Source organism: Lycorma delicatula, chromosome 8 (genome assembly GCF_047948215.1).
Source record: "Lycorma delicatula isolate Av1 chromosome 8, ASM4794821v1, whole genome shotgun sequence".
Taxonomy (NCBI): domain Eukaryota; kingdom Metazoa; phylum Arthropoda; class Insecta; order Hemiptera; family Fulgoridae; genus Lycorma; species Lycorma delicatula.
This window is the reverse complement of record NC_134462.1, coordinates 2,351,933-2,365,657: the sequence shown is the minus strand read 5'-3', so window position 1 is coordinate 2,365,657 and position 13,725 is coordinate 2,351,933.

The window sequence follows — 13,725 nt, the reverse complement described above, 5'->3', positions numbered from 1 at the left end:
CACTGAAATAAGCTTGATCACTTATAACCACTCATGTAATTTTCTATTCAATAAAAAACAAAACTGCACTTAATATGAACAAGCATTACCGAATAATAAAACAAATTGTGCATTTTTATAAATAGTACATGCACTTTGATTTCATTGGTAAACTTTACCATAGAATACTTCATTTTTAGAATATATCTTATTTTCTTCCTATTTTAAAAAATGTGGCTATTAAAAATATGTGTTGAAATTTAACTAGACTGAAAATTTATATCCCTAAGATTTTCTCATTAAAGTTACTCATTGACAATCAAAGTTTTGCTGGAAACAAACTGAGATATTACTTGACATTATTTTTATCAATGCTGGACTGCAAATATAAAAAAAATTATAACTTGTTATATAGAATGTTGTAAGTTTACATAGGATGTAGGTATACATGAAAGTGACCTCATTTTTTAGGTCATCATCAGTGAGTACAGTATTAATTTTCAATAAATCGATTGTCATTTCTCTTATCTGTAAAAACAGAAATAAATGAAAGAGAAAAAAAAAACAAAGAAATCAAGATTTTTTAAGAATAAAATACTGCATTATACTCATACTTATATGTTGTGTATAACCACACACTCAATCTCTTATCAATCTCTCTACCCCATTGTTCCTGTAAAGTTTCTAGGAATTTGCAAAAAATAATATAAATTATTCAGCGTATTTGCAAACAACTGCTACTGTGAGCAAATGGATAAGAAATGGTAATGTTTATCAGCAGAAGTGCGATTGTGTTTTTACATTAAACTGTGAAAAGTGTTTGTGTATAAGTACATGTTAGGATCAGACATTTTAATTTGAGGGCCATGCTATTGTGATGCTAAAAGAATTTTTTTTTTCATTGTTAAGTAATTGTCATTGTCAGTGCATTCTGCACTGACTATGATAATCCATGTAAATTTTAATTTCGCATAAGTTGGATGCAGTAATGTGGTGTATATATATACATATGATTGTTTTTAAATAAAATCCTTAAGCTAATATATTTAGGCCCTATCACAACTGTAACAACTGGGAACAAACACATATTCAAATAGAATATTTTTAAGAAGTAAATACTGATTTTTATAAATAAACTACTACACTAATGTCCCAACTTCTGCATAGAATTGTAATGAACAGAATTATTTGATGTTCACAGATGAAAAGATTGTTTCTTAAAGAGAGCATACCTCAAGCTAAAAATAAAGGAAATGCTTTAGCAAAATATCTTTTAAAGAAAAAATCTACAATACACTGTTAAACAGAACAATAAAATATTTCTATAAGTACACAGTCATTAGCTTTAAGTTTGGTTCAGAACTTATTAACTGTAACATCAGTTAGTGTACAGAAATTAACCAGCAGTAATGAAATCTAATAAATAAGGAGTTAATGGTGAAAGGCTATTTCCATTAATGACAATAAGATATTTTCATCACATGGATAGAGAACCAAGAAATTCACTTTTAAAAATGAATCACAAACTTGTATATATACCTTATTTTGGGTTATAATAATGGTTTACGTATAAAACTGTATTCGGTTCTCATTCCATAGAATAAACAACTGATTTATATATCTAGTTTTAAAATTTGGGGTGTTGGTTTACTACTGGTCAAATATTATGGAATATTACCGTCATGAAACAACACACTATACACTGGGTGGTAATAAATTATTCCATGCATTTTAGAAAGTAATAAAAAATAAATAAACACTCCCATAGTGATCCCTGTTTTGTTTTACAGAAAAGCAGGTGGTTAAGTTTGTGCTGATTTCAAGAGAACATAGGTGGCAAGGTAAGATCTCAGCATTAACATCTAATCTCAGTATGGCCAACATGCAGAAGATAGCAATGTGCATTCTAACATCAATTTGTCTAAGTTTTCACTTTGAATATAACTGAAATCTTCCTAGTAGGACTGTATAAGCAATTTAAGGATACAGAAATGTCATATGTAAGAAAGATGTTGGCAGACCACCAGCTTTCTCAGATGTTGTTGATCAATACAGAGAAGCTCAAAAGTCCAAACTCAATGTACGAGTTTAAAATTAGGAATACCATAATCAATGGTTATAGAAATTATACATAAGCATTTAAAACTTACTGCTTACAAAACTCAATTTTTACTCATACTAGAAGCTGATGATGAACTATATTAATATAATATTCCCATGCACTTACTGACAGAAATTGATAACTGTTTTAAAAAAAAAAAAAAATCATCAAAGAGCACCCATCCTCAAACTGTGAATTTGTTGTACAGAAAATCCACATGAAGTCTGAGAGAAAGAGAAACTAGCTCAAAAGTATGTATATGCTGCTCATTGGCTGTAAATAAAATGATTGAAGTATTCTTATTTGATTAGCATATAGTGACTAGTGGTGTGTATTTTAATTTGCACTTACACTCTGACATTAAATTATTCAAAACTTACAAGAAAAATCCCCTGGACGTTGCATTTATCATGGCTGTCTGAGTCCCGACCACCATGTTGTCATAAAAATCAAGATGGCCGCTGGATTTTTTCTTTCTTTAGGGGTTTGTGTACAAAACCTAGGCTTGTAACAGTGATCACCAAAAAATAGATTAGTTAATTAAGTAGAGGAATACCTTCTTAAGTGTTCTGTATAACACACGGCATATATTTGATTACTACCTGAATATTTTATATGCCTAATGTAGAGATGTGTAAGTTATATATATGCAAGGTAAGATCTCAGCATTAACATCTCATCTCAGTATGGCCAACATGTAGAAGAAAGCAATGTGCTTTCTAACGGCTATTTGTCAAAGAATTCACTTTGAATATAACTGAAATCTTCCTAGCAGGACTCTATAAGCAATTTAAGGATACAGAAATGTCATATGTAAGAAAGATGTTGGCAGTCCACCAGCTTTCTCAGATGTTGTTTATCAAAACCGAGGACCTTTTTTAGAAGCTCAAAAGTCAAAAGTCATTGTACGAGTTTAAAATTAGGAATACCATAATCAATGGTTATAGAAATTATACGTAAGCATTTAAAACTTACTGCTTACAAAATTCACTTTTTACTCATACTAGAAGCTGATGATGAATTATATCAATGTAATATTCTCATGCACATCCTGACAGAAATGGATAACTCTTTTAAAAAAAAAAAATTATCAACAAAGAGCACCCATCCTCAAACTGTGAATTTGTTGTACAGAAAATCCACATGAAGTCTGAGAGAAAGAGCAACTAGTTCAAAAGTATGTATATGGTGCTCATTGGGTGTAAATAAAATGATTGAAGTATTCTTATTTAGTTTATATTTTAACTTGCACCTACACTTTGACATTAAATTATTCAAAACAAGAAAAATCCCCTCGACGTTGCATTTATCATGGTTGTCTGATTCCCGACCCCTATGTTGTCATAAAAATCAAGATGGCCGCTGGATTTTTTCTTTCTTTAGGGGTTTGTGTACAAAACCTAGGCTTGTAACAGTGATCACCAAAAAATAGATTAGTTAATTCACTAGACGAATATCTTCCAAAGTGTTCTCTATAACACACGGCATATATTTGATTACTACATGAATATTTTACATGCCCAATGTAGAGATGTGGAAGTTATATAGGGTGTGTATAATAAAATGTTGTAAATAAATCTATTTGAAATGACCTATTAAATAAATACAAAATAATACTTTATTTTGTCCTTGGTTTTTTATATTCTTCATTTACTACCATGACTGAAATAAGCTTGATCACTTATAACCACTCATGTAATTTTCTATTCAATAAAAAACAAAACTGCACTTAATATGAACAAGCATTACCGAATAATAAAACAAATTGTGCATTTTTATAAATAGTACATGCACTTTGATTTCATTGGTAAACTTTACCATAGAATACTTCATTTTTAGAATATATCTTATTTTCTTCCTAATTTAAAAAATGTGGCTATTAAAAATATGTGTTGAAATTTAACTAGACTGAAAATTTATATCCCTAAGATTTTCTCTTTTAAAGTTACTCATTGACAATCAAAGTTTTGCTGGAAACAAACTGAGATATTACTTGACATTACTTTTATCAATGCTGGACTGCAAATATAAAAAAAATTATAACTTGTTATATAGAATGTTGTAAGTTTACATAGGATGTAGGTATACATGAAAGTGACCTCATTTTTTAGGTCATCATCTGTGTGTACAGTATTAATTTTCAATAAATCGATTGTCATTTCTCTTATCTGTAAAAACAGAAATAAATGAAAGAGAAAAAAAAACAAAGAAATCAAGATTTTTAAAGAATTAAAATACTGCATTATACTCATACTTATATGTTGTGTATAACCACACACTCAATCTCTTATCAATCTCTCTACCCCATTGTTCCTGTAAAGTTTCTAGGAATTTGCAAAAAAAAAAATAAATTATTCAGCGTATTTGCAAACAACTGCTACTGTGAGCAAATGGATAAGAAATGGTAATGTTTATCAGCAGAAGTGCGATTGTGTTTTTACATTAAACTGTGAAACGTGTTTGTGTATAAGTACATGTTAGGATCAGACATTTTATTTGAGGGCCATGCTATTGTGATGCTAAAAGAATTTTTTTTTTCATTGTTAAGTAATTGTCATTGTCAGTGCATTCTGCACTGACTATGATAATCCATGTAAATTTTAATTTCGCATAAGTTGGATGCAGTAATGTGGTGTATATATATACATATGATTGTTTTTAAATAAAATCCTTAAGCTAATATATTTAGGCCCTATCACAACTGTAACAACTGGGAACAAACACATATTCAAATAGAATATTTTTAAGAAGTAAATACTGATTTTTATAAAGAAACTACTACACTAATGTCCCAACTTCTGCATAGAATTGTAATGAACAGATTTATTTGATGTTCACAGATGAAAAGATTGTTTCTTAAAGAGAGCATACCTCAAGCTAAAAATAAAGGAAATGCTTTAGCAAAATATCTTTTAAAGAAAAAATCTACAATACACTGTTAAACAGAACAATAAAATATTTCTATAAGTACACAGTTATTAGCTGTAAGTTTGGTTCAGAACTTATTAACTGTAACATCAGTTAGTGTACAGAAATTAACCAGCAGTAATGAAATCTAATAAATAAGGAGTTAATGGTGAATGGCTATTTCCATTAATGACAATAAGATATTTTCATAACATGGATAGAGAACCAAGAAATTCACTTTTAAAAATGAATCACAAACTTGTATATATACCTTATTTTAGGTTATAATAATGGTTTATGTATAAAACTGTATTCGGTTCTCATTCCATAGAATAAACAACTGATTTATATATCTAGTTTTAAAATTTGGGGTGTTAGTTTACTACTGGTCAAATATTATGGAATATTACCGTCATGAAACGACACACTATACACTGGGTGGTAATAAATTATTCCATGCATTTTAGAAAGTAATAAAAAATAAATAAACACTCCCATAGTGATCCCTGTTTTGTTTTACAGAAAAGCAGGTGGTTAAGTTTGTGCTGATTTCAAGAGAACATAGGTGGCAAGGTAAGATCTCAGCATTAACATCTAATCTCAGTATGGCCAACATGCAGAAGATAGCAATGTGCATTCTAACATCAATTTGTCTAAGTTTTCACTTTGAATATAACTGAAATCTTCCTAGTAGGACTGTATAAGCAATTTAAGGATACAGAAATGTCATATGTAAGAAAGATGTTGGCAGACCACCAGCTTTCTCAGATGTTGTTGATCAATTCAGAGAAGCATTTTGAGAAGCTCAAAAGTCCAAACTCATTGTACGAGTTTAAAATTAGGAATACCATAATCAATGGTTATAGAAATTATACATAAGCATTTAAAACTTACTGCTTACAAAATTCACTTTTTACTCATACTAGAAGCTGATGATGAACTATATTAATATAATATTCCCATGCACTTACTGACAGAAACTGATAACTCTTTAAAAAAAAAAAAATTATCATCAAAGAGCACCCATCCTCAAACTGTGAATTTATTGTACAGAAAATCCACATGAAGTCTGAGAGAAAGAGAAACTAGCTCAAAAGTATGTATATGCTGCTCATTGGCTGTAAATAAAATGATTGAAGAATTCTTATTTGATTAGCATATAGTGACTAGTGGTGTGTATTTCAATTTGCACTTACACTCTGACATTAAATTATTCAAAACTTACAAGAAAAATCCCCTGGACGTTGCATTTATCATGGTTGTCTGAGTCCCGACCACCATGTTGTCATAAAAATCAAGATGGCCGCTGGATTTTTTCTTTCTTTAGGGGTTTGTGTACAAAACCTAGGCTTGTAACAGTGATCACCAAAAAATAGGTTAGTTAATTAACTAGAGGAATACCTTCTTAAGTGTTCTCTATAACACACGGCATATATTTGATTACTACCTGAATATTTTATATGCCTAATGTAGAGATGTGTAAGTTATATATATGCAAGGTAAGATCTCAGCATTAACATCTCATCTCAGTATGGCCAACATGTAGAAGAAAGCACTGTGCTTTCTAACGGCAATTTGTCAAAGAATTCACTTAGAATATAACTGAAATCTTCCTAGCAGGACTCTATAAGCAATTTAAGGATACAGAAATGTCATATGTAAGAAAGATGTTGGCAGTCCACCAGCTTTCTCAGATGTTGTTTATCAAAACCGAGGACCTTTTTTAGAAGCTCAAAAGTCAAAACTCATTGTACGAGTTTAAAATTAGGAATACCATAATCAATGGTTATAGAAATTATACGTAAGCATTTAAAACTTACTGCTTACAAAATTCACTTTTTACTCATACTAGAAGCTGATGATGAATTATATCAATGTAATATTCCCATGCACATCCTGACAGAAATGGATAACTCTTTTTAAAAAAAAAATTTATCAACAAAGAGCACCCATCCTCAAACTGTGAATTTGTTGTACAGAAAATCCACATGAAGTCTGAGAGAAAGAGCAACTAGTTCAAAAGTATGTATATGGTGCTAATTGGCTGTAAATAAAATGATTGAAGTATTCTTATTTAGTTTATATTTTAACTTGCACCTACACTTTGACATTAAATTATTCAAAACTTACAAGAAAAATCCCCTCGACGTTGCATTTATCATGGTTGTCTGATTCCTGACCCCTATGTTGTCATAAAAATCAAGATGGCGGCTGGATTTTTTCTTTCTTTAGGGGTTTGTGTACAAAACCAAGGCTTGTAACACTGATCACCAAAAAATAGATTAGTTAATTCACTAGACGAATATCTTCCAAAGTGTTCTCTATAACACACGGCATATATTTGATTACTACCTGAATATTTTACATGCCTAATGTAGAGATGTGGAAGTTATATAGGGTGTGTATAATAAAATGTTGTAAATAAATCTATTTGAAATGACCTATTAAATAAATAGAAAATAATACTTTATTTTGTCCTTGGTTTTTTATATTCTTCATTTACTACCATGACTGAAATAATCTTGATCACTTATAACCACTCATGTAATTTTCTATTCAATAAAAAACAAAACTGCACTTAATATGAACAAGCATTACCGAATAATAAAACAAATTGTGCATTTTTATAAATAGTACATGCACTTTGATTTCATTGGTAAACTTTACCATAGAATACTTCATTTTTAGAATATATCTTATTTTCTTCCTATTTTAAAAAAGGTGGCTATTAAAAATATGTGTTGAAATTTAACTAGACTGAAAATTTATATCCCTAAGATTTTCTCTTTTAAAGTTACTCATTGACAATCAAAGTTTTGCTGGAAACAAACTGAGATATTACTTGACATTATTTTTATCAATGCTGGACTGCAAATATAAAAAAAATTATAACTTGTTATATAGAATGTTGTAAGTTTACATAGGATGTAGGTATACATGAAAGTGACCTCATTTTTTAGGTCATCATCAGTGTGTACAGTATTAATTTTCAATAAATCGATTGTCATTTCTCTTATCTGTAAAAACAGAAATAAATGAAAGAGAAAAAAAAACAAAGAAATCAAGATTTTTAAAGAATTAAAATACTGCATTATACTCATACTTATATGTTGTGTATAACCACACACTCAATCTCTTATCAATCTCTCTACCCCATTGTTCCTGTAAAGTTTCTAGGAATTTGCAAAAAAAAAAAATAAATTATTCAGCGTATTTGCAAACAACTGCTACTGTGAGCAAATGGATAAGAAATGGTAATGTTTATCAGCAGAAGTGCGATTGTGTTTTTACATTAAACTGTGAAACGTGTTTGTGTATAAGTACATGTTAGGATCAGACATTTTAATTTGAGGGCCATGCTATTGTGATGCTAAAAGAATTTTTTTTTCATTGTTAAGTAATTGTCATTGTCAGTGCATTCTGCACTGACTATGATAATCCATGTAAATTTTAATTTTGCATAAGTTGGATGCAGTAATGTGGTGTATATATATACATATGATTGTTTTTAAATAAAATCCTTAAGCTAATATATTTAGGCCCTATCACAACTGTAACAACTGGGAACAAACACATATTCAAATAGAATATTTTTAAGAAGTAAATACTAATTTTTATAAAAAAACTACTACACTAATGTCCCAACTTCTGCATAGAATTGTAATGAACAGATTTATTTGATGTTCACAGATGAAAAGATTGTTTCTTAAAGAGAGCATACCTCAAGCTAAAAATAAAGGAAATGCTTTAGCAAAATATCTTTTGAAGAAAAAATCTACAATACACTGTTAATACTGTTAAACAGAACAATAAAATATTTCTATAAGTACACAGTCATTAACATTAAGTTTGGTTCAGAACTTATTAACTGTAACATCAGTTAGTGTACAGAAATTAACCAGCAGTAATGAAATCTAATAAATAAGGAGTTAATGGTGAAAGGCTATTTCCATTAATGACAATAAGATATTTTCATCACATGGACAGAGAACCAAGAAATTCACTTTTAAAAATTAATCACAAACTTGTATATATACCTTATTTTGGGTTATAATAATGGTTTATGTATAAAACTGTATTCGGTTCTCATTCAATAGAATAAACAACTGATTTATATATCTAGTTTTAAAATTTGGGGTGTTAGTTTACTACTGGTCAAATATTATGGAATATTACCGTCATGAAACGACACACTATACACTGGGTGGTAATAAATTATTCCATGCATTTTAGAAAGTAATAAAAAATAAATAAACACTCCCATAGTGATCCCTGTTTTGTTTTACAGAAAAGCAGGTGGTTAAGTTTGTGCTGATTTCAAGAGAACATAGGTGGCAAGGTAAGATCTCAGCATTAACATCTAATCTCAGTATGGCCAACATGCAGAAGATAGCAATGTGCATTCTAACATCAATTTGTCTAAGTTTTCACTTTGAATATAACTGAAATCTTCCTAGTAGGACTGTATAAGCAATTTAAGGATACAGAAATGTCATATGTAAGAAAGATGTTGGCAGACCACCAGTTTTCTCAGATGTTGTTGATCAATACAGTGAAGCATTTTGAGAAGCTCAAAAGTCCAAACTCATTGTACGAGTTTAAAATTAGGAATACCATAATCAATGGTTATAGAAATTATACATAAGCATTTAAAACTTACTGCTTACAAAATTCACTTTTTACTCATACTAGAAGCTGATGATGAACTATATTAATATAATATTCCCATGCACTTACTGACAGAAACTGATAACTCTTTAAAAAAAAAAAAAATTATCATCAAAGAGCACCCATCCTCAGACTGTGAATTTATTGTACAGAAAATCCACATGAAGTCTGAGAGAAAGAGAAACTAGCTCAAAAGTATGTATATGCTGCTCATTGGCTGTAAATAAAATGATTGAAGTATTCTTATTTGATTAGCATATAGTGACTAGTGGTGTGTATTTTAATTTGCACTTACACTCTGACATTAAATTATTCAAAACTTACAAGAAAAATCCCCTGGACGTTGCGTTTATCATGGTTGTCTGAGTCCCGACCACCATGTTGTCATAAAAATCAAGATGGCCGCTGGATTTTTTCTTTCTTTAGGGGTTTGTGTACAAAACCTAGGCTTGTAACAGTGATCACCAAAAAATAGGTTAGTTAATTAACTAGAGGAATACCTTCTTAAGTGTTCTCTATAACACACGGCATATATTTGATTACTACCTGAATATTTTATATGCCTAATGTAGAGATGTGTAAGTTATATATATGCAAGGTAAGATCTCAGCATTAACATCTCATCTCAGTATGGCCAACATGTAGAAGAAAGCAATGTGCTTTCTAACGGCTATTTGTCAAAGAATTCACTTTGAATATAACTGAAATCTTCCTAGCAGGACTCTATAAGCAATTTAAGGATACAGAAATGTCATATGTAAGAAAGATGTTGGCAGTCCACCAGCTTTCTCAGATGTTGTTTATCAAAACCGAGGACCTTTTTTAGAAGCTCAAAAGTCAAAACTCATTGTACGAGTTTAAAATTAGGAATACCATAATCAATGGTTATAGAAATTATACGTAAGCATTTAAAACTTACTGCTTACAAAATTCACTTTTTACTCATACTAGAAGCTGATGATGAATTAAATCAATGTAATATTCCCATGCACATCCTGACAGAAATGGATAACACTTCTTAAAAAAAAAATTTATCAACAAAGAGCACCCATCCTCAAACTGTGAATTTGTTGTACAGAAAATCCACATGAAGTCTGAGAGAAAGAGCAACTAGTTCAAAAGTATGTATATGGTGCTAATTGGCTGTAAATAAAATGATTGAAGTATTCTTATTTAGTTTATATTTTAACTTGCACCTACACTTTGACATTAAATTATTCAAAACTTACAAGAAAAATCCCCTCGACGTTGCATTTATCATGGTTGTCTGATTCCTGACCCCTATGTTGTCATAAAAATCAAGATGGCGGCTGGATTTTTTCTTTCTTTAGGGGTTTGTGTACAAAACCAAGGCTTGTAACACTGATCACCAAAAAATAGATTAGTTAATTCACTAGACGAATATCTTCCAAAGTGTTCTCTATAACACACGGCATATATTTGATTACTACCTGAATATTTTACATGCCTAATGTAGAGATGTGGAAGTTATATAGGGTGTGTATAATAAAATGTTGTAAATAAATCTATTTGAAATGACCTATTAAATAAATAGAAAATAATACTTTATTTTGTCCTTGGTTTTTTATATTCTTCATTTACTACCATGACTGAAATAATCTTGATCACTTATAACCACTCATGTAATTTTCTATTCAATAAAAAACAAAACTGCACTTAATATGAACAAGCATTACCGAATAATAAAACAAATTGTGCATTTTTATAAATAGTACATGCACTTTGATTTCATTGGTAAACTTTACCATAGAATACTTCATTTTTAGAATATATCTTATTTTCTTCCTATTTTAAAAAATGTGGCTATTAAAAATATGTGTTGAAATTTAACTAGACTGAAAATTTATATCCCTAAGATTTTCTCTTTTAAAGTTACTCATTGACAATCAAAGTTTTGCTGGAAACAAACTGAGATATTACTTGACATTATTTTTATCAATGCTGGACTGCAAATATAAAAAAAATTATAACTTGTTATATAGAATGTTGTAAGTTTACATAGGATGTAGGTATACATGAAAGTGACCTCATTTTTTAGGTCATCATCAGTGTGTACAGTATTAATTTTCAATAAATCGATTGTCATTTCTCTTATCTGTAAAAACAGAAATAAATGAAAGAGAAAAAAAAACAAAGAAATCAAGATTTTTAAAGAATTAAAATACTGCATTATACTCATACTTATATGTTGTGTATAACCACACACTCAATCTCTTATCAATCTCTCTACCCCATTGTTCCTGTAAAGTTTCTAGGAATTTGCAAAAAAAAAAAATAAATTATTCAGCGTATTTGCAAACAACTGCTACTGTGAGCAAATGGATAAGAAATGGTAATGTTTATCAGCAGAAGTGCGATTGTGTTTTTACATTAAACTGTGAAACGTGTTTGTGTATAAGTACATGTTAGGATCAGACATTTTAATTTGAGGGCCATGCTATTGTGATGCTAAAAGAATTTTTTTTTCATTGTTAAGTAATTGTCATTGTCAGTGCATTCTGCACTGACTATGATAATCCATGTAAATTTTAATTTCGCATAAGTTGGATGCAGTAATGTGGTGTATATATATACATATGATTGTTTTTAAATAAAATCCTTAAGCTAATATATTTAGGCCCTATCACAACTGTAACAACTGGGAACAAACACATATTCAAATAGAATATTTTTAAGAAGTAAATACTGATTTTTATAAAGAAACTACTACACTAATGTCCCAACTTCTGCATAGAATTGTAATGAACAGATTTATTTGATGTTCACAGATGAAAAGATTGTTTCTTAAAGAGAGCATACCTCAAGCTAAAAATAAAGGAAATGCTTTAGCAAAATATCTTTTAAAGAAAAAATCTACAATACACTGTTAAACAGAACAATAAAATATTTCTATAAGTACACAGTTATTAGCTTTAAGTTTGGTTCAGAACTTATTAACTGTAACATCAGTTAGTGTACAGAAATTAACCAGCAGTAATGAAATCTAATAAATAAGGAGTTAATGGTGAATGGCTATTTCCATTAATGACAATAAGATATTTTCATAACATGGATAGAGAACCAAGAAATTCACTTTTAAAAATGAATCACAAACTTGTATATATACCTTATTTTGGGTTATAATAATGGTTTATGTATAAAACTGTATTCGGTTCTCATTCCATAGAATAAACAACTGATTTATATATCTAGTTTTAAAATTTGGGGTGTTAGTTTACTACTGGTCAAATATTATGGAATATTACCGTCATGAAACGACACACTATACACTGGGTGGTAATAAATTATTCCATGCATTTTAGAAAGTAATAAAAAATAAATAAACACTCCCATAGTGATCCCTGTTTTGTTTTACAGAAAAGCAGGTGGTTAAGTTTGTGCTGATTTCAAGAGAACATAGGTGGCAAGGTAAGATCTCAGCATTAACATCTAATCTCAGTATGGCCAACATGCAGAAGATAGCAATGTGCATTCTAACATCAATTTGTCTAAGTTTTCACTTTGAATATAACTGAAATCTTCCTAGTAGGACTGTATAAGCAATTTAAGGATACAGAAATGTCATATGTAAGAAAGATGTTGGCAGACCACCAGCTTTCTCAGATGTTGTTGATCAATTCAGAGAAGCATTTTGAGAAGCTCAAAAGTCCAAACTCATTGTACGAGTTTAAAATTAGGAATACCATAATCAATGGTTATAGAAATTATACATAAGCATTTAAAACTTACTGCTTACAAAATTCACTTTTTACTCATACTAGAAGCTGATGATGAACTATATTAATATAATATTCCCATGCACTTACTGACAGAAACTGATAACTCTTTTAAAAAAAAAAAAATTATCATCAAAGAGCACCCATCCTCAAACTGTGAATTTATTGTACAGAAAATCCACATGAAGTCTGAGAGAAAGAGAAACTAGCTCAAAAGTATGTATATGCTGCTCATTGGCTATAAATAAAATGATTGAAGTATTCTTATTTGATTAGCATATAGTGACTAGTGGTGTGTATTTTAATTTGCACTTACACTCTGACATTAAATTA